Genomic DNA, 21,329 nt, shown 5'->3' on the forward strand with positions numbered 1-21,329 from the left:
CTGGTACCTCCATGTGCCATCAAGGATATATTTAAAGGCGTCTTGACAACGGATCCATATAGCCCACAATAAGGACGTCATTACTTAGGAAGACACATCCCCAAAGAGACACATGACATTAACCCCAACTGTAGATGAGTAATCAGACCTAAATCAGGAATGTTCCCTTTCAATCTAAAAGAAATGGTGCCCTATAAATTCCACATACAAAAATCCTAGTAATTTACCACATGATTAAACCGTAGTGATTTTTTATACAGCAGTTTTGCTGCAATATTTTATCTTGGGATCCTAAAAAAAATGATTTACAGCTCTGAATGCAGCGCTCCTGCTTGGAATAATCAATACTGATTTTAATATACTTTTTAAAAAGATTTATTTCCTTGTTGTGGATTTAAATTGCAGCAGATTTAAATTGCAGGGTGCCAACAATTGATGAGTTATGATTTAGGGCCAAATCTGCTTCACTTGGAAGGACGGTTATTTTCAATTCAATGAAGTTCCTCTGATGAGTAGAAGAAGGAAGTTTTGGCCCATATTTTTGTTGAAAGCCCACCAATAAAATAATTAACTTGTCACACTGACAGCCACGTCTATTTATGGCTGGAAAGCATCACCCCCAGGAGACACGTGACAAACATGCACTTTCTCTGCAGCTCTTCTCCAAATGCTGCTTTGGCTGAGCAAGGGAGGAAGACGCGCCCAGGAACGTGGCCACCAGGTCTCAACAAGTGAGCATTTGGCTCCACAGCCTGAAGGTGTTTCCTTTACATACCTCAAGGATGTTTTTTAAGGTTTTGATTTCAAACGCGCTGTAGTGGGGAACGCGGTGGCGCGTTCCTCACTGCCGCGCTCAGGCACCGGCACGGCGGTCAGGCGAGAGCCTAGCCAGGGGACGCCGGCGCCTCCTCACTTCGGTGCCCTGCTCTCACCCGAGCGATTAATACTCTATATCCACAGAACAATAGTTGGATAAAACCCTCGTATTTAATCTTGTCCATCCCCAAGCAGTTCATGATTGCTCCCAAGAGTCTATTCATGAGTGCTTTGTTCAGTCGAGTTTTAAATGACTCAGGAGCTGATAGGGACTCCACCACCTCCCATAGGAGATAAATCAGTACACTTAAATAAAAGACAAGATGGTATCTAGCATGCTGTTTCTACAACATTTGCCATTAGTTTTTACCCCAAGGCAAGCATGAAATAAACATTCCCTGCTCCCAGGTTAACCGCCTGCCTTCGCGTGGTACAGCGCGGTACGGATTATGCTATCATCAACATACAAAATTAACCTCTACCCAATGCTGACAGAGACACATTCAACATACATAGTTTGGCACCGCATCCAGCATTAATTTCCCAGTCCCAGACAGGAGGAACGGAAAAGCTTTATTAGATCACTCGGTCCTGCTCACTGTTAGGCAAATTATTTGCTCCTCAGTGACAGCCTCTGGAGTTTTCTCCAGCCTGATTCGCAAAATCCTGCAGCGCGAGGATCACCTCCCTGTGGACGGCACATTTTTCTTCGCATTTATATTTACATTTGTATTTTCTGCATCTTTCTTAAAATCATTCGTATTTTTTCTAGCTGCACTTCTAGGATTCCCTAGAATTCCTCCCCCGCTCTTTTTTTTTTTGCCCTGCTGTGTGATTTTCCACAAATTAACCCCTCCAGCCCCCCCATATCAACCGCAAACTTCTCAGATTTTGCTTCACCTAAGGAATATCCTTCTTACGCAGAGGCCCGAAGGCTGAAGGCGGCATCTCTAGCAGGTTCCCCAGGGCCGCTGGGGCAGGAGACCTGGCCTGTGGTAACGCCTTTGCCCCGTCCTTGCTCCACCAGGGCCAGACCCCGACGGTACGCCACGCTCCCCGTTTCCACCAGCTCTCCTCCAGCGCCCTTGCTTCTTTCTGCGACGAGATGGAGTATTTCTGTTCATATGGATTAACTGCAATTTTCCTATTTCTAACGTTAATGTTATTTTACTCTAACCACATTTTCCTTCATATCTAGGCAATTACAAGACAATTCACAGCAAATTTTCATGGGGATAGTTCATTACGTACCAGAAAATGTACAATAATGAAGCGTGAAAAACATGGCAGCTCGCAATGGCGTTTGCTTTTCAGACTGTGAATAAAAGTGGGGAAATAGTGTTCTGCAGAGCCTGGAAAGTATTTGAATTAGGAGAGAGCAAGATTATTTCAAATCAAAAAAACAGGGCAGAGACTTCCCAAATAAATTATGGCGTGACTAATAATGTATCGAACCCATTTTTTAATTCCCCCTAAAGCATTTCAATTACCTTTTAATTTTCATGATTGTGCGGTCACCAAAAAAATGAGGTTCTAGCATGTGGCTAGGAACCCATGGCCACGATATGTGTATCTTAAGTGTTTGTTTAGTGCAAAGGAAAAACAAAATTCAGTACCTCAAGGGTTAAAATCAAATTCATAAATACTGGTTCCGCTATAAGCACCTTGCGCCGAAACTGTCCTTCCTCGTAGCGGATGATCAAACATAGCGGTGACAAATTGGTTTATCTCAGACCAGGTGCTCAAGTCGAAAGACGCCTTCAGAAGGACAAATCTCAAGGAGTAAAGAAACGGCTCTAATCACATTGGGCTCCCCTACACGAGCGAGCTCTTCGGCACAGGCAGACAGAGCAGGCACTGTTACAGGCAATTGTGCGGCAAGCTTGCCTCGAGCGTTCCTCGCCCCCACAGGCTGTATAATAAATGCAAGAAATGATTCAAAAGGGCCATTCTTCCTTCCCTCAGACATATTTCGCTAAACCGTAGCAATAAAGATCAACTCTACCAAACAGCCTCTTCTCCTCCTGCCTCATGTCCTTCTGCATCTGTCAACATATCTAGGGAGTGGGTTGTGATACAAGGCGGCAGGCAAGCGATGGATCGCGCACCGGGCACAGGCTTACTGGGGACTGAGGAGGGTGTGGGTAAAGGGTGTCCTGAAGGTCTCGGGCAGCCTTCGCCCTCACTGCTAGCACGCCCTGTGGGCGTATGCATCACATGTACTATTTCATTACATCAGGTCTGCATCTGCTCCTCCCTCCGCTGGAAGGAATTCGAACCGTTTTCTGGTTGCTGCCCCTTCGCTATCAAAGGCAGCGCTTGGAATAGGAACAGGACACGTAACCGTTTCAGAAAAACCTGCTTTTCGCAGATCCCTAAAAATGGATACAGTTTTAGTAGTAGTCTCTGAAGATGAGGTGGACTGAGAATGTTATGGAAGAAGAGGGCGTCTGGGGAGCCTGCAGACTGCTCCCACTGCTTGCTTTTAATGCCAGAGTTCATCTCCTGAAGCCTGAGGACAGCAAAAGAAGTTGTTGGGAGGCAACGTGCTGAACACCCCAGACTTTGAAGTATAAAGACCAAGACCTTCAAGAAATCAAAGTGTTGCTGCAGGCTGTCCACGAACTTGCTCTCTGTGACACGAGGGGGCTACCCATCGCTGGGGCGCATCCTTGCACGCACCCACTTCTCCAAGGAGACACTAGCACTACCTCCTAGCAAAAGCCATCCTCCAGGCCTTGGCACTTGACCTCTGCCAGCCCAAATCTAATTCTTTTACCTTTGCAGCAAAAAATCTCCAGTTCCTTTCCCTTGAAGAGAGGCTCCCTGAGGATCTGCCTGCAGTACCGCTCATTGCTTTTCTTGCATACCCTCTGGGGAGTAAGGCCGTTCGAGGTGCCAGATTTACCTCCGTGCACACCACTGTCCGCTTGGAAAGGAAGATATCCTGTTATTTCAGTGGAGCAAAGGGTTAAGTTCTCAATTTAAAAATTGAGCTCCTATAAAGTGAAATGAAGTCATAAAATGCAGTTACACATTATATTTAACCAGATTCTTTCCGAGCTGTTTCAGAGCCTCAGCTGAAGCAGTAGCTGAGCTTCAGAGTGGGGCTGGCTGCTCTGGGGCTCTTCTCCCCAGCGAGGGATGCTGCTGTGTCTGTCTGTCCCCCAGGATGGTCCTTCTAGCTTAAAATAGCCTCTTGCTGCTCACAATGTTTGTAAGACTCAAAAGCGTTCTCCGAATCGCTGATCACAGGAAGCATTCCCTGTATGCGCCTCTTAGTAAATGAACAGCATTTGCTTTGAGTTCTTCATAAAAACCCAAACTGTATTCTTTGCAGGGAATACATATTTGGCACTTGGGTGTCTTCAACGACCTTGCTACCTTCCTCCTCCTCCCATGCACACACCTGGTGTTGATTTGGGGTGTCCTGATGAGAAAACAAGTGTATACAAACCTTTATGCTGAAATGACTGATGAAAACAGGAAGAATATGGGCTATCACAGAGAAAAAGATGGGTAAGCACTGGAGAAGACTCCAACAGCCCATGAGAGGGGGAGGTAGGTTGAGGGACTCCAATAAAATAAATAGGCATAAAGAAGAGAGGACTGAAATGTTTTGAAGTTATTAATTTACAGTGTCATTTTAGCTAGTTCTTCACCAACTACAGGCAGTGGTTTCACAGAACTCAAATTCATCAACCTATATGCAACATCGCAGTGTTGCACTCAAGACCTTTTTGAGGTGAGCAAGCGCTGACTGGCGCAGAATGGGCACGTTGGCAAGCGTGCAGACGGACCTTCTTTCGAAGAGGCTCGTAACCTGAGTCCCAAAAGTACGGAGAAGTAGAGCAGCCCAGGGACCGCAGCCCGAGTCAGAAAGAGACTGAACAGCAAGGAGAGAGGAGAAGCCGGGCGTTTCTAGCCCCATCTCTCCATCTGCCATTCTACCAACTCCCCTGTCCTACCTTCTCACAATCAATGGGTTTTTGCGAAAGGTAACATCTTTTGATGGCCGCTACCTGGCTCAGGGGCCCTGCCCTCGCAGGACGCCGGCCGCTCAGCCGGTGTCTGAGGTCGCAGCTCGGCTGAATTCCTGCGGCAGCAAGGAGACGTTCTGACATTTTCATTTCTCTTGAACGTGTGCGTCTGGGGATGCCCAGGGAGTCTTATTTAGCAGAGCATTGAAACACAAGCCCATTACTCTGCCTGTCAAGTTACTTATACGGTTCTCCATCACTGCAGTGCCTACCATCTTTATATTGCTGTAGATGAAAGGAGTTTATCCCCCAAGGTAAGGAAATGTTAGCCCTAGCCTATGAACCATGAGCTAGAGGCTAAGACCACACCGGGAAGTTTGTGGCTCACTGGGGAAATTCACTGTTCTCTAAACCAACTTGCAAATCCTGCTTTCCTCATCAGCTCCTCTCCATTTCATTACAGCCCATCCCTTGCCATCAAATGAGGCTTTTGCATCTATTTTTCTTTCATGCTCCAAAAAGAAACTTCTGGCAGTTTTTCTTAAATTTAATATTTTCCTGAGAAACAATATTTTCAGAATCATCCCGAATGACATTCCACAGCCAACCCCCAAATGGACGCCGTGTTTCCAATTCTCGCATGAAGCAAGGAAGGGAGCAAGAAACCACGTCGTCTGCCTTCCTAAGGATGGAAAAATAAAACCAAAATAATGAGCCTGTAACCTTGCGAGAGCTCGGCCCCATTTGGTCACGACAAACCCTCCTAGGCTCCATACGCTCCCCAAAAAGCTTAACGTTGTCTCTGAAAACAAACATGCTGGAACAGAGGATTTTCCAGTGGGCTCTACCTATGGGAAAAGCCGCACGTACATCACAGGGGCAAAATCAGGTCTGGCGTGGAGTGATGCTGCGAATACCCCCCTCCCAAGCTTTTTCTGCCGGAGCGTGTTTATGTGGCAAAGACCGCACAGGCAGTGGGGGGCTTCCTCCCATGGAGAATCTGAGACAAAACTGCTTCATCTCATGAGGTCTGGTCCGTGCCCAAAGCCAAACATTTGCTTCTCAGGCATGTTCCTGCACTCCCTCTGGATGAATCACGCTGGCAGGGATGACTTAGCAGGGGGCAAATTTCATCAGAGGCCAGGATATCGCCTCACCCTTCCTTTCAGCGTAACAGTAGGTTTTTAATCACGGACTCCTTCCGATTACTCCCGAGTGCCATAAACAACCAGCGTTTGCTATCACACTTTTGGATTATTCCCAAAATCGTAGTGCTAAAATACGCACCATGCAAAAAATTATTGCCGCTGCACGCAGACAAAATGCTTGCAATTAAAGAGCACTAACTTCCATGCTGGCTGCTTTAAACAACGGATATTATCGTCTTTGATAATAATTAATCCCTACCGTTTTGCGCAATCTAGAGCTGCCGTGGCAGTTTTCGCCATGTCTCGTCCATGTTTATTAATTAATTAATTTATTTATTTGAAGAAGCTTTGTCATCAGGAAACCTGGAAGACCCAAGAAAGAGCTGATTGATCACAAGGTCCTATCAAATGTCAAAGCTGGCCCTTGCTGACCTCCCATCTATTCAGAACTGCTTTGATTTAATCTACAAACTGGCTGCCTCTCCTGCCTGTGAGTTCTGTCTGTAACCCATGTGTCAGTGTTTTGAGATATGACCTGCTTCACGCTCCATTCATCTCATCTGAAGGACGGAAATTAAACTGGAGGGTCAGCAAGGGGCGCAGCTCAAAATACACACACATTAAACTGGAGTCTTTTGTTTGGGCCCATCAGAAGAGTTACAGCAACCATCAAAAATGATATTCAAGTGGAATTGATTTTCTTTTTCTTATTGAAATTTGTAGTACTAATATATGTGGAAGGGCAGCAAGCCTTGCCACAGGAGAAGGAAAAATAATCATGGTGCCTTCCCAGAGAAGCGCTTGCGATGCCTTTTAATGCTATGAGTAGATGAGTGTGTTGACACCTCCAGGTACAGTTGTGTGCACAAGGCAGTATTTCCATTGTACATCCAGTATTTCAAGCCTTTTTACACCGAGCATAATATTACAGCATGAACTGAAACACAGTGGAAAGTTCACAGCACGGATCACAATGTTTTAAACCTCATCTGTCTTACTTAGGTTTTACTATAAATTGGAAAATGCTTAGTTCTTGCCCTGTGGAACACAGCCAGCAGCTCAGATGGATAACTCTCACGGGTGACCACAGCTTTGCAAAGCAATTTTCATACCGGCTTTTACTTGGCAAGGAGAATGAGTATGAAGCGTGAACCCCCAATGGCCATGCCAGCCTTGGTGCGCTCTTGCAGCTCTGGCGTGAGCTGCACCGACTCGGAGACGTGCTCCGTGCACAAACTGCAGGCTAAGCCAAGGCTGCAGGTAGACCTTGCATATTTGGGTTGACTCAGTCCTGAGATTCCCTGTGAATAAGCCAGGCTGCTCCATCCGTTACACATACGTCCTTGCAATAGGTGGCTACGAACCAGACCTTGATGTGCAGAGGCAAGGCGGAAGGCCTGGGTTCAGCTAGGAGTCCTCTTGTACCTCCATTCCTCCAAAAGTGGGTTTGATATGAGTCACTGCCATCACTTTGCGACACCAGGAGAGCCAAATACTGATGGCCACATAACTTGTTTTTCCCATTCTGCTGTTTTTATCAGGCTTCCTTTTGCTGTTTTCCCTACCCCTTAACTCCTCCTGCCAGCCTGAAGCACCCACAGGTAGCAGGATGCACCTTGGGATGCTCAGATAACCAACCACACGCACCCCGGACGCACAGCGGGACGTGTGGCTGAGACGACGAGGGTTTTTCCTTGCAACCTCTTCTTTCTCAAGGTCCGTAAAAATTCCCTATTGGGTATGTAGATCACTGCAAAGCGATGACGTTTAACTGAAGTAGCACCATCCCTCCTAATGAAGAGCGAATAAAGGGGCTCGCGCCCAGGGCTCCCATGGGAACGTTGGTGATCGTCACCGTTTGCGTAAATCGCCTTGTCAATTCAGCAATACGAAAAAGCCTAAATCCTGTTGTTCCACATCTTTCTTCAGCCTAGTATCCTTAATAAATTAATTAAATTAAAATGCCATCCCATCTAAACTTAAAAGCTAAAGGAGACATTGTTCATTGTAGGCTGCTGTTTGCGAATCTACCTGCCAATCAACGGCAGAGAAAAACGTGGCGATTTGTAAAGAGGTTTCTTCTTTGGAAGGAAAAAAACCAGGATGATATTTATCAAAGGCACATTTGCCCTTGAGGCTGAAAGAAGAAAGCATGAAAATGCCTTCAAATTCTTTTTAGTTCTAAGGCATGTCTTTTTGTTCATGCTTAACTGCAGAAGAAAAATTAGGAACAAGTGTGTGCATATCCGCGCATGTGTTAGCATAGGCTTTAATTGGTTAGGAGTAAATTAATGGCTGCTTGCAATATTTCTGGCAATCTGTTATAAGCTATGTAAATTTTTAAAAGAGGTTTCTTGAAAAGGCTGGCTGAAATCCTGTAATTCATATTCTGCTGGGGGAATTGATTTGAGAAATAATAATGAAATGTTTTACCTCAGTGATGAATCTCAGTTTTGTAGCACTGCAATTTTTTAAAGATTCTTGTAAATAATGCTACGAGTGTTTCTAAGAATAATCTACTTGAAATAAATATATCTGTCTCTGAATTAATAGCATTTTCTCACTGTTCTTTTCCACCTCTTTCTTATTCCACCATTCCAGGGGTTCATTGCAAAGCCAGCATTAGCTTTGATATTATTATAATAAATTAAAATCCAACATTTGTTACCGTGTGGCCTGCTCCAGCAGGTTTTAATAGCAGTTTTGCTCTTGAATTCAGTGGGAACTTAATCAAATCCTTAAGAGGCAGGTCCAGTTTTATAGAGGCAAGCTGGAAATGGCCCAACACCCCAGTGACTCTTCAAGGTGAGCTCGCCTCGGTCATTTCGGTGAGAACCGTTAAACATTGATTGGGGCAGAGGAAAAACATCTAACTTGACTGCCCAGGGCACTCATTAAGGCTGCAGGAGGAAAAATAAAGCCTCACATGAGGTAGGTGAAGGACATGGACCTGAACCTCCCACAACCACCCCCCCTTCAGCACGTCCAGGGAAAGGGAAAGGCTCCCATGGCAATGATCTGACCGTGGAACGACCACCTCTCCTCGCCCCGCTCACGCTTTCAACAGCTGCCCACTCTTCCCACGGACCATCCATGCTCTGGGTGGCCGGCGGCCAGCTCTCGAGACCAAAACGTACGTCTTTGTAGGCTTATGATCCAATACACAGGGTTTTCCCCTGGTCCTCAGGGAACCCGCAGTGACTGCGCTTCAGCTGAACACACACCACGCGCCCAAGCAAGTTTTAATTGCCGTTGGCCTGCGGGACACGCAGACAGACAGACAGACAGACACACTTCCACTTGTCTGGGGAACAACCCCGGCAGTAGGAAACTCGGACCAAAGAGGCCCACTGCAGAAATACAGCCCGATGAAGAAAACTGGGAAGTTTTATTGCTGGGCAGGTGATACTGAGTGTCTTTGGAGGAAAGCCCGAAGGCAGGAACTGGCTAAAAGCGACTTGCTGGTATAGCTTTTATTGCGGCCGTACGTATAGCTCCTGCGACGTGCCTAGCTGCTTTAGCTCTGCTTTTATCGTGTATATCTGACACTTTCCTTTTTAATGCTTAGCGGTATGCAAGAATATCTCGTACTGTCCATAATGCTGTTATCTTTTAATAAAAAATTAGAAGCTACCAAAAAAAAAAAAGAGAGAGAGAGAGGGAGGGAAGGAAAAAGGCTATGAAAGAATATGGCTCGATGCCTAGAAAACTTCAATATGTTGTAAAAGGGAAAGATTGCTAATTAGGCTCTTGCGTAGTCTATTCTAGTCCCCTCTGTGCTGCAAGAAATTTAACCCAGCTCTCTTGGCTGATGGTTGGAGAAGTGGGAATAGAGTGTGGGAGCCCTGGAATCAGATTATTGAAATGATCTATGAAGTAATGAGGCAGCAAAGTGCAGCTGGATGCAGGGATTTCACTGTCGGGCTCAAAACATAGGGAGAAGGTTCTTAAATTAAACAGAAGGCTGGTCCACCCCACGGCTCGTCATTACGCTTGGCTGTACTAAAGCCTCCCACCAAACTGTCCCCACATTTCTCGTGTGCTGAGTGACGCAAGGCAGGGAAAACAGGCTTTGGAAAAGCCGACTGCTACTCCAGCTCTTCTGAGAGATCAGCCATGCCGTTTTGGAAAAGGGGAAGAAAATGAGGCAGGGAGCACCACGAGAGCTCCGAGGGCCTTGAGAAGACCCTACGGTTGTGCTCCTTGGGCTAGCAGTTCCTAACATCTGCAGCCAAACTCCGTGTTTCTGTGGGATAAGTAGGGCGCAAACCCATGTGGAGTGGAGAACGTGGTCTGGAGTTCGGGAAAGACAAACGGGACGGAAACGTGCCTGTCAGAGCAGCCATCAGGGGTCTCAGCTGTCTCAGGAGGTCCCAGCTCTACCCCTTGCACCTCTTGCAGCCTTTCCCAGGAGCCACCGGCTGGGTCTGGCCCCTGCTTGTCCCAGGGAAACCACGAGGAAAGCGGCTCTCGTGCAGGACCTCCAGCACAGCGGCTCACGTCATCCCTACTGTTATTCATCAACCTGCTGATTCAGGAACAGCTGCTCCCAAGTCATTTTAGGTTTGCTAACGCCAGGGTTTCTCTCCTACACTTACAAATGTCCTGCCTGCGGCTTCCGCTGCTGTAATTATAAGGACCTGGGTAAAAATTGTCATCTCTCAGAGATTCTGGTGACTTGACCTTGGTAAATGGTGTCCCACTCGTGATATCAGCTGGAGAAGGTGATATTTTGAAGTCTAGCTACATGATCTTAGCTGGAGGTGAGCAGCTCAGTTAAAAACATTTACAGGCATGAAAAATGATTTTGAAAAATATGGGAGATCCTTTATGCTCTCAGCGTTATAATTTTGGGGAGAGGCAGATGAAATCGCTTGCACGCCGGAGACAGCTTCCCTGCTACCGTGGAGTAATAGGTACAGGTTCATAAACAAGGACACAAGCTACCCGTAGGCCCATCCAGGCAGTAGGGTTGGAAAGATATATGTATACACGAATAACACACGGCTTGATTTGCATACTAATTAATCTGTAATACCTTATTTGCATATATATTAATCTGAAGGTGCTATATAAAATACTTGCTTTTAAGGAGTGCTAGCGCGTGCTTGACAGACAGCATGATAATCTTCATTTTAGGTTAAAAAAAGGAATCAATAATGACTTTTGTTAATATTAAAGAGCAAGTTCAAAAAGGAAAATGGAAAACATCTGCAGCCTTGAGTCACCAGGGTAAACTCCACCGAGGCCAAGGAATTTATTCAGCCTTTGCAGTTCAGCGAGGTGACTCAGAGCTTCTCCCTGCCGAGTCAGACAGGCTCGTCGTGGCCCCGTCTTCCCCTGGGCAGGTCGCTCGTGCCACCAGCCACACAAGCACGCCATGAATGTGGGTAATTCACTCTCGATTTGATGTTGTCTTTCCTCCTGGAGACTGCAGCAGCCATCACGGGCAGAGCTGCAAACAAGAGAAGCGCAGAGGGAGGAGGTGTCTCAGCTACGTCCAGGCAGGGACGAGGCGATAGGAAAAGGCGAGGTGGTTCTGCTCAGCGCTCAGCCTGCGCGGGGCCCGAGGTGGGCGAGGTGGAAGCGTGAGGAGGCTACGGAGCATTGCCCCAGCCTGGCTCAGTGTTTACACCAACACAACACCAACCAGACATGCTGCTTCATCAGAAATGCAGCGTTCTGTGGAGTTACGGCCAGTCCGGGGGCAGTCCCCCCAGGGAAGCTTTGGGGTCCCAAGGCTTCCAGGGCACTTTGGACCACACGCAAAGCTGGACACAAACTCCCGGGTTTCTGACCCACATGCCTGGGGACAGAGTTTCGTACGGGGAAGGGAATTCTCAACTAGGAGGTCTTAAAAAAATTTCCTAAACCCATAAAAAAATTATTCAGTGGCACTGGTCTGCTAAATCTATGGCCTCAGACACCGACAATTTACGCTCGCGTTCCTGTGGGGTGCGGGTGGGCATCTGCCGCTTGCCCTGAGCAGCACGTGTGGATGGGGAGTGGGCTCCGCAGAGGGCACAGTGGCTGCAGAGGGACCCCAGCTGGGAGGACTGACATTGCCTTACCTTCTGGGTGGCGTTTCTATTCACGGAAAGGAGTTTGCTGAACAGGAGCAATATGATTTTAAGACAACTATTATTTACTCTGCAAGCTGCCATTGCAAACTGTGATTAAATGTGCTCTTTTTGCTAAGACACAGCTCTTTTTTACTGCAAGCTCTGCCTTTAAATTCTGCTGATATTTTGAAAAGGACGGGAGCAGAGGGGGAGCAGTGCGGGCAGGGGAACGTCCGCAGGCAGGCCAGGTTGAACTGGATGCAAGCGCGGTGCGATCTCCTCCTTGGGGCGAAGGTGATGTGGTGGCCAAGGGGACTGATACGGCCGTACATTTTGGGAAGAAGCCTGTCGCGTTTGCATTTCACAGAGGGGAAAGCTCATGCATTGAGTGATATGTTCCCAGGTGCTGCTATAGGCCCATTTAATGCAAAAAATATTTAACTAATCTATACTGACATCAGCTCCCAGTAGGCTCATACGTTATGGCGCTGTGGAGGTAAAATCAACCCTGTGTGATTCCTGTCCTCCTTGGTGGGGTGACCCAAGGACTCAGGTTATGAGACCTGGCAGCTGGGGGTCACTTTTGGGGACCTTGGTCTGCATCATGTGGCAAGAGGAGGGGAGAGGAGAGGCCAAACATCAGCCTGCTTAATGCTCTTGCTCAGGGAGATCTTGTCCTGGGGGAAAAACCTTGCAAATCCTGCAGCTTGCGGGGCCAAGCCGGCATCCTGCAGGCCAGCGGGCTCTCGCCGAGGCAGCTGCCTTCCTCGGTCCTGCGCGGCCGCAGCTGCGCTGGCGGTTCAGCCAGGGCCAGGGGGAATCCTCCGCGCGGAGGGCTGCTTCCTTCTCCTCTCTGCAGCTGGTCCCTCCGACTGCCATCTGGAAATACCTTTCCTCCTGCTTCGGTGCCAAGGAACAGCTTGCTTACACCTTGCTTCTGCGCTACCCTCCACAGCCCTCCCTCTCGCCAAATTCCTCCGTGCTGTCCCCAGCGAACGGCACAACTCCCTCTTCACTTATTTGTTTTTACTGTCTGTCTACGAGCTTTCCAAAGAGTGCTTCATCCTTAGAAAAATATCCTTCCCTTTAGCACTTTGGATGCTGTTAGCCCAGCAAAGGCCTTTAAGGGATACAGATTCTGGACCGCCACGATTTTAAAGAGGGCCTAGAGAGATCATAGCGCTAATTTTAAACAGATGGGCCTTGACACTAAAAGATACCTTGATTAAATTAAATCTGTGCTCGGCAAAGCTCCGACATAACTGCAGCGACCCTATTTATAGGAGATGCCATTGCACTGATAATCTGTAACACACGTACTCTGCTCAGGTTCAGTTTGGTATCGCCTGAAGGAAATAAACAGCACTGTGACAACGTAAAACCTTTTTTTTTTAAACTACTTTTTTTTTTTTTTTTTTGACATGAGTTAAGCAGCAGGTAAGGGTTTCTCTGCGAGGAAGGAATTACGCCCACGTAGCAAATGCCATGGGAACGGCGGTGCTCCGAGCACCCGTTCCCGGCTGCCTCCACGGGGAGCTCCCCAGGGAGGCCCGGCCGTGCCAGCTCCGAAAGCCCTGTAGTACCAGAGATGGCTGAGAGCAAAAATGCAAAATATGCATTTAAACTTTAAAAATTAATGTTGACATTTATTTAAAAATGTGAGTTGGCAGCTCTCCAATGGTTCACTGAGTACATTAACTTACTCGAACGCCCATTACTTCCTCCCCTTCCTACTAACAAGAATGTTTTGAAAAGGCGGGCTTTGCAAGCTCTGCAGCAAAGCGTATACCCCTTCCTTTTTTTTTCCCCCCTCATCTAAGCTGCTGAATGCAGAGACTATTTATAGAGAGCGGATCAGAGACAGGCTTGAAGAAAATTTAGATCAGGGCACTCTGAAATTTAGGAGGGAGAAAGGATTGTCTCAGGGCCAAGATGTAGAGAACAGAAATGCGGGCTCAGCCCTGACTCCCCTCTGCCTCTGTGCCTCCCAGCAAGTCGCCCAGCATCCCCACGCCGCCTCCCACCAGCCCCCCCCGCAAGGCTTGGGAGCCTCGGTACACTTCCCCAGCCAGTGGGCTCTGACCTCCACTCGCATCTGCGAGAGGCACAGCGATACAAACGTTTTCCCAGGGAAGTCCGTAGCCAGTGTGGTCCCTAGATGCTATCCCAACACGGCGCTGACCCTTGGCTCTCCGGCCAGGGCTGTTCCTCCCCCACGCCAGCCCCAGCTCCCAAACCGTTCATGTCAACAAACGCCAAGTCCCCTGCTTTTGCAGTACCATGTGCGATATTTGGGGTGCAGTGGCTCTCTGAATGCAACTGCACCGTAATACGCATATTTTGCAGCTGTCTTTCGGACATGGGAGATGTAACTACAGAGCCGCTCGGGGAATTTCTACTGCATCCGCTCTTCTAATATCACAGCGTTCAGACGTATAAGCTGACAAATTTTGTGGCTGTAAACAGCAGAGGCTTGCTGAGAATCTGGACACTAGCGTATAAAATGGGAGTATTTTCCTAACGTGAAGACAAGTGAAATCCATATGGTCCTTCCAGGCAGCCTCTCAGCCCGCTGGAAAGCCTGCAGCTGCTATATGGGAACAGTGTAATTCCGGTATCGCCAGCTCCCATAAGGACTTAGCACCGAGCAGCGCATTACATACTGGTTTCAGAAGCTCCTTTTGTAAGCCTATGGAAATAGGGTTTAGGCTACGCTGCTGCTGTAATTAAATGAGAAAGGAATACCCTTAAATAAATCATTTATGATTACGGGTGTGGCGTCTATAGACCTCTGATTTCCAGACCTGCTCTGAGCAAAGAAACCAATTAATCTCCAGAAAGAGGAGGCAAAATCACCTCCAACTGTGCATTTCCCAGAAGATAACAGGCCAGGTACTGCGCTCCTTTACTACCAAGGAAAGGCGGAATAACTGCAGTGCTTGGCTTCAGTCCCACGAAGTTACTTCGGGGTCACATCAAATGAACAGAGATCAGATTTTGACTCAGTTACAGCCTTTAACTATTTTCCCCCCTAAACGTATGTTTTGTAAAGCTTTCTTCAGAAAAAAAAAAAGATAAAGGATGTGGTTTCATTTTCGAGGAAATTGTGCTGAAGCGCATAAGGAGCTGAATCCTGTTGTGCCGGTGATAAACCAGCGGGGAGCGGCCGGGGTTCCGGAGGGAGGAAGGGACCCCGAGAGGTGAGGCTGTACGCACCGTGCCTGCAGCCCACCTCTGCTGCAGGGGGTACGGGCGGCCGGCGAGTGCAGAATCCATCGGCCGCGCGTCCTTCCGCACGTGGCTACGCTGCTCCCGTAGGTTACATCCACGTTACTAAACCAACTGAGCCCCAGCGGGGACAGGTCGGCAGCTCCCGCCCCACGCTCAGCACGAGCGGGCAATCCGCGTCGCAGCGGCGGGGGTCACGTCTGGGGGCCCCTCCTTCCCCCTGCGCCAGCCACAGCAGCAACCTCGGGGCTGATTTGAGACGAGACTCCTGCTTTACTGACCCTGCGCGCCTCTCCTGCGCAAGGAACCTTCACACTGCTTTGGGAAGAACGGGATGGGTTTTACCCAGATGGCAGAAAAATAACGTTGCAGATAACTGCCGCTGAAAGCCCCGTTAGACTCTTTTGCTGTGCAATCTCTGCCGTATATTTTAGCAAAACACTCACCCTCCACTCCAAAATCTCATTAAAAAACAAAATTAAAATGGAAACGTTCACCCTTCCTATCTCATAAGCTTATTGCATGTGTTACGTGCGGGTGGTGAGCATGTTAGGTACAATTTAGAGCATAATTTCCTGAGAATTGAAATGTCACCAAGAAAAGGATTGTAAATAATGAAACTTTGAAAGGAATCTGTGATCTTTGTAACAGATAATCATATTTTAATTCTGACTTATGGCTCATCCGATTGCCTACAGTTAGGGAAAAACAATTCTTTTTCTTATTATATGGAAATCAGATGAATCAGATGAAAAGCCATCAACATCACAGCTTGGAAAACACATACCAATGTTCAGTGATGTGAGCAAAGCCCATGAATCTACTTCAGTTTGTGGCCCTTTTTATTGGTTTTCCTCAAATATTTATGAGAGATCTATGTTCATAGAAATATTGGTTGAAAAGTTTTCTAGAAATACCGTAGATGCCCGAATGGCTGAGACTGGAAAAGCAAGTTCATGGAACAGCTCCTGCTGGGTTAGGCTAGCAGGAGAAGCTGGAAATCTCTTTTCCTCTCTGTAGGTTTTTCAGAGAGCCAGCCAAGTACCAAAATTAGTATTAGATCACATCATTGCTCAATCACAGAGTTGGAAGAATGAGTATTAAATGGTAAATAGTCAGAGCAAATAGTTTATCCATAGCCCCAACAGGCAGGATTATGCTGGCATAATGCTTCGGATCTGATTTGAATATAAAAAAAAAAAAAAAATACAGAGACATCAAACACTGCTTTAGTATAATTAGCAAGAGTAAAAATGGACAAAATGCATCAAATAAATTATTGCAAATGCTTTGCCTAATGACTGATACCACAAAGACACGCTGCAGTGTCCAACAAAAACAAGGCCAGAGGATTTCAATGCCTAGACATGTTCTGATTTTGGGTGAAGCCCATCTCTCTCTTCCCCATGGTTTTCAAAAGCCTTGAAGCTTTATACTAAGCAACTGCAGCTGCAGGACCAGATGAGTGAGAATTCCTGATGTGAGAATGCTTTCAGCCCATCGCCAACAAGCCAACAAGGTGAGACGAGCCAAAAGGGTAAGATTTTGGGTAAAGTCCAACAGCACTGCAAAGCAGAGCTGTATCCCAGATTGTCCATGAGCAGCACACAGGCAGCGAGGGGAGGAGGACCTCAGCATGCATTTGCATCTCCTCTAACTTCTTGCCTTTTGCTACAGCTTTCTGAAGCTCCCGGTTCCCCTTGCCGACGGCTGCTGAATTATACGCACGCTGATGCTCATACAGATACACACACACCGTGCAAAGGAGGAAGAAAAAATAGCTGCAGAACAACTTCCAAATAACTCATTTCATTCATTATGTTCTCCAGGACTCTTATTTCTGGTTGCCCATCCGGCTTTTTGCTAAACAAATCAGTGCTTTGTAACTCTCTTCTTAAAAGGGACGGTACCACACTGGGGCAAGAGCCTTAAGTTATTCACCCAGCATCACTCCACAAACATAGACGGGTCTAAGGGAACACAGAGCAAGTCCTCATCGCTCCTGAACGCTGCATCCCGGTTCGGGCTGGCCTGGCACCAGGGTCCCCCGTTGGCTCCCAGAGCGGCTGCGCAAGGCGGGCCGGGCGAGGACGTGCATCCCGGGGCAGCGGGCGCTGGGGAACGCCCGAGACACACCACGGCCCTGCAAGGAACTGGTTTGCCTGTTCAGTGGCTAACCCAAAAGTTTGGGGGTGGGGAGGAAATAAATCACTTTGTATTGATGCAAAGCAGCCTTTTTCCATGTTTTCTTGGCAAGAAATAATTAAGCTAACAAGCCAAAAAGACAAAAAGTATCTGTTTAAGATCTGACTAAACAGTCCGTTTGTGTGTTTGTTAACCCTTCTCCTGATCAAAGCTGGGCTACTCTGTACATCAAAATACCCTTCTGAAAATTCAAAAAACAGGGTCCATTTTTCCCCCTTCCCTTCCCCCCTTCTCCCCCAGCCAAACTCCCAAACAGGTCAGTGCCAGCCGCCCTCTGCACCTCCGTGACCTCCCTTCCTGCCCACCTCTTCTTGTTTTCCAAGCTTTCCTTGCGGCTGAGAGCCCGTCTCTTTGCAGGGAAATGCTCTGCCATAAAGACATGATTGTCTGAGATTTCAGTACTGGCCTAGTTTAGCACTTGATGTCATTCCTTCAACGACTGACACTGAATCGCCTTTGTATCAAACAGGACAAAAACAGGGAAATGAGTAAAAAAATCCCATCTCTGCTGATACAAGACCCGGTCAGAAACCATCAGACATACCAGCTTCATTCCATATCCTCCAGAAAAAAGAACCTTTCCACAAATTCGGACCCCTGACGGCGACCAGACCCCCCAGGTAAACACAAGGAGCCAGAGCAGAGCGTTGTTTCGGGGCTGTCCCAGGACGGTTTGGGCCAGCACACGAGGCAGTTTTACTGTCCAAAAAGGCAAGTATTTGCAGGAAAATGGAACGTTTCCAAACAAGAGACAAGGTGAATTTCTTACACACTGCAAAACTGACTGATACATTTTTTTAAATAACGACGTATGTTTTATTATCTTGGACTTTTTAATGCCTCACATCTCTAATTGTAGTAGTAATTATCAGCTCGGTTAATGAAAGCTTCGGAAACAAGATTGTGTGGGAGTATTTCAAGTCATGAGTTAAGTCTTTTAACTCAGTAATTGCCAATGATTAATTCATTTTTCCATTTAAACGCTGAAAAGCTGAAATATTATTTCCTTGAACTGTATTTGTGCTTGGTGGTTCCGAGTTAATTACTACTCCGTGAGCACCTTTAAATCAAATACAGAGGTTTCCAGGTGGACGTATCATGAGGTCCTGGTAAATCCTTCAACATCTGCTTGCAAAAGGGTTACTGAACTTGACTGATGATGCTGTTCTTCCGAAGGTCTATCCATTATGTACCTACAGCCATTAAAGGCACTACAAGTGCAATGGCAGTAAAGAGCTTAGGCTTGTGGAAGTTCTCACATAAATAAGGATTATACTCATGAATGTCTGGTTTGGAAATCATCCACCTTAATTTTGCTGGTTGGAGACAAGGTCTCGGTCAAAGCCCTGGAAAAATACAAGTATGTGCGTAAATCACCGGTTCACCGGCTACGGCTGGTGGAAGAAGCTGTTCCACAAGGAGCTGTAACAACTGCAGCTCACCGCCGAGCCAGCCTAGCCTGGGGTTGGGCCGATTTCGCCCATTTCTGTAATTTTAGCTCCAGATGTGGTTCCCTTACCTAAGCAGCGGAGACTGAAACGACGAGAGGGACGCCAAGGAGATGCGAAGGATGCATTGCACCGCTAATTGCTCCGGCTCCCCGCGCATCCTCAGTGCCACAGAAAGAGGGGCTCGGGGCAGCCCAGCAGACAGGCAAGCGCTTCAGCCGCCCTCCTAAACCATGCCCTTCATAGAGTACTCCCAGTTCCCTGCCATGACCACATGGAAGCATCTTTTCTCTCAGAGACAGAAGGACTGAGGACAGGAAAGAGACCAAAAAGGCATTTTTTTCAGCGGCAAGGAATAATTTTTTCAAAGCAAGAGAGAGCATCGCTCTGAGAGCGCTAATCCTCCTGCTGAGTGTCAGCGTGGCTCTTTATCTGTCCCTAGAGGCAGATTTCCCCTTCCTTAAGGATGCTCCCAAGCACTAGCACGCCCCCGAGCTGCTTCCTGGCCCAGTTAAACTTTGCTTTCCTGGTTCAGGGCTTGGGAACCTGGTAACCCGGCATCCTCCTCTCCCCGAGGGGGACAGCAGCACTCTGCCACGACGCTGCAGCAGAGGAGTACCAATGCCACGGGGGAAAGAAAGCAGCAGCGTCAGTAAAGGGACCGACGATGTTCTGGGCCTCAAACAATGCATTTTACAACTTCTGTAGTGCACTGAAGCCCACTCCGGGGTCCTGATCCTTGCTTCCAGAGCAATTGCTGTATTTTCTCCACTGAGCCTCAAATATAAAAGACACAAAAAGCCCTAGGAACAGAACTGGAACCCAACACTGCCCTTTTCAAGAGCAGAAACAAGACCTCTAGCTTTCCCCGCTCACACCGAACAGCCCCAAACCACTGCACAATGCAGCCTCGCGTGCTCTGTCTTGCCGCAGACCACAGAATCCCAAACTGGTGGGGCTGGCAGGGACCCCTGGAGCTCACCCCGTCCCACCACTGCGTGAGCAGGCACCCCCAGAGCAGGGGCACAGGGCCGCGGCCAGGCGGGGGGTGAATGTCCCCAGGGAAGGGACCCCACAGCCTCTCTGGGCAGCCTGTGCCCCTGCTCTGGCACCCGCACAGGGAAGGGGTTTGTCCTCATGTTCAGGTGGAGCTTCCCGTGTTCCAGCTTGTGCCCGTGGCCCCTTGGCCTGGCGTTGGGCACCGCTGAAAAGAGCCCGGCCCCATCCCCCTGACACCCACCCTTCAGGTATTTATAGGCATTGATGAGATCCCCCCTCAGCCTTCCCTTCTCCAGGCTGAACAGACCCAGGTCTCCCAGCCTTTCCTCACAAGGGAGATGCTCCAGCCCCCTCACCACCTCCGTAGCTCCCTGCTGGACTTGCTCCAGCAGTTCCCTGCCCTTCTTGAACTGGGGGGCCCAGAACAGGACACAGATCTTGCTGCCCGCCCAGCCCCGCCAGGCAGCTCTGGCAGGAGAGGCAGACGGCACTGCAGGCCCTGAGGCTGGGCCCCTCTTTCTGGGAGAAAGGTTTGAGCCCCCTCAGTGTGGGGTAACCCCAGCCCTGCCTCCTGCTCCCCCTTCCTGCAGGATGCTCCAGAGCACTGGTGCATCCCCAAATGCTTCCTGGCTCCCGTTAACTTTTTTAAGCCCCAGCACTAAGCAATGAGAGTGAGCGATCCCGGTCTGATTATCACAGCTTGCTCCATTTCTGGCTTTTTTTTTTTTTTTCCTGTTGTTTTGTTTTGAAAGAAGATGCCAGATGCTCGCAATCTAGGTGAGCAAGCCAGGATCCTGATCCTAACTGGAGAGAGGTCTCTGCTCACAGCCCCGATGCAGACGCCTGCGCAGCAAGACAACATTTAAGGCACAGCCCTGCACTAGGCATCTCCCGTGGCTCGCTCCGAGCTGGGGATGTTGCCCACGTCTCCACTCGGCGCTGTGCAGGGGAGAAGCCAGCCAGCCCTGGGTCCTTAATGCCACCCTGGGTCTCACCTAGATGGAGGAGATGGTGGCAGCCACCTTGAAGATGCCCAAACCACGGAGCTGATCTAACCCTCAGCTTTTGGCAAAGCCTGGCAAGGAGATGTGAGACCTTCCAAGCTGGACAACTCTTGGAGCAACCTGCTCGGATACGAACCCACTCAGCTAGAAGTTGGATTCAGGCCAAAAAGACCTCCTCCCCTTTCAGCTGTCCATCTCTAGTAGAATATTGTACGCCCATATTTGTGATGGTCTGTTACTCCCTATTAGTAATCCAAGATTTGTTCAGAATTAACATCCGTTAACCAGAGACGCTAATTTCTTCCAGACTTCTAAAGTTCTTGGGTGCAAATTATCCTGGCCTGCTAAATCAAAAATAAAATTAAAAAAAAAAGGAACTCTACTAAACCTTGTTGAGCATTTTCTTCAGTGGCTATTAAATTGAAAATGATTTCCTTTT

The 21,329-nt window shown here is 48.1% G+C and overlaps 1 long non-coding RNA gene across 2 annotated transcripts in view; it reads right to left on the minus strand.

Moving 5' to 3' along the window:
- LOC135314417 (uncharacterized) overlaps positions 1 to 21,329 on the minus strand; it is a 118,787-nt gene that overhangs the window by 17,341 nt on the left and 80,117 nt on the right. The window contains exons 2-4 of one of the 2 annotated variants that reach the window (XR_010373930.1): positions 3,596 to 3,745; positions 2,068 to 2,728; positions 1,737 to 1,911 (exon numbers count right to left, since the gene is read on the minus strand). The exons of the other annotated variant lie outside the window; for it this stretch is intronic. This is a non-coding gene — a long non-coding RNA (uncharacterized LOC135314417). The remainder of the gene's footprint in view (positions 1 to 1,736; positions 1,912 to 2,067; positions 2,729 to 3,595; positions 3,746 to 21,329) is intronic. 2 annotated transcript variants of the gene reach the window in all.

Source organism: Phalacrocorax carbo, chromosome 7 (genome assembly GCF_963921805.1).
Source record: "Phalacrocorax carbo chromosome 7, bPhaCar2.1, whole genome shotgun sequence".
In the NCBI taxonomy this organism is placed as follows: domain Eukaryota; kingdom Metazoa; phylum Chordata; class Aves; order Suliformes; family Phalacrocoracidae; genus Phalacrocorax; species Phalacrocorax carbo.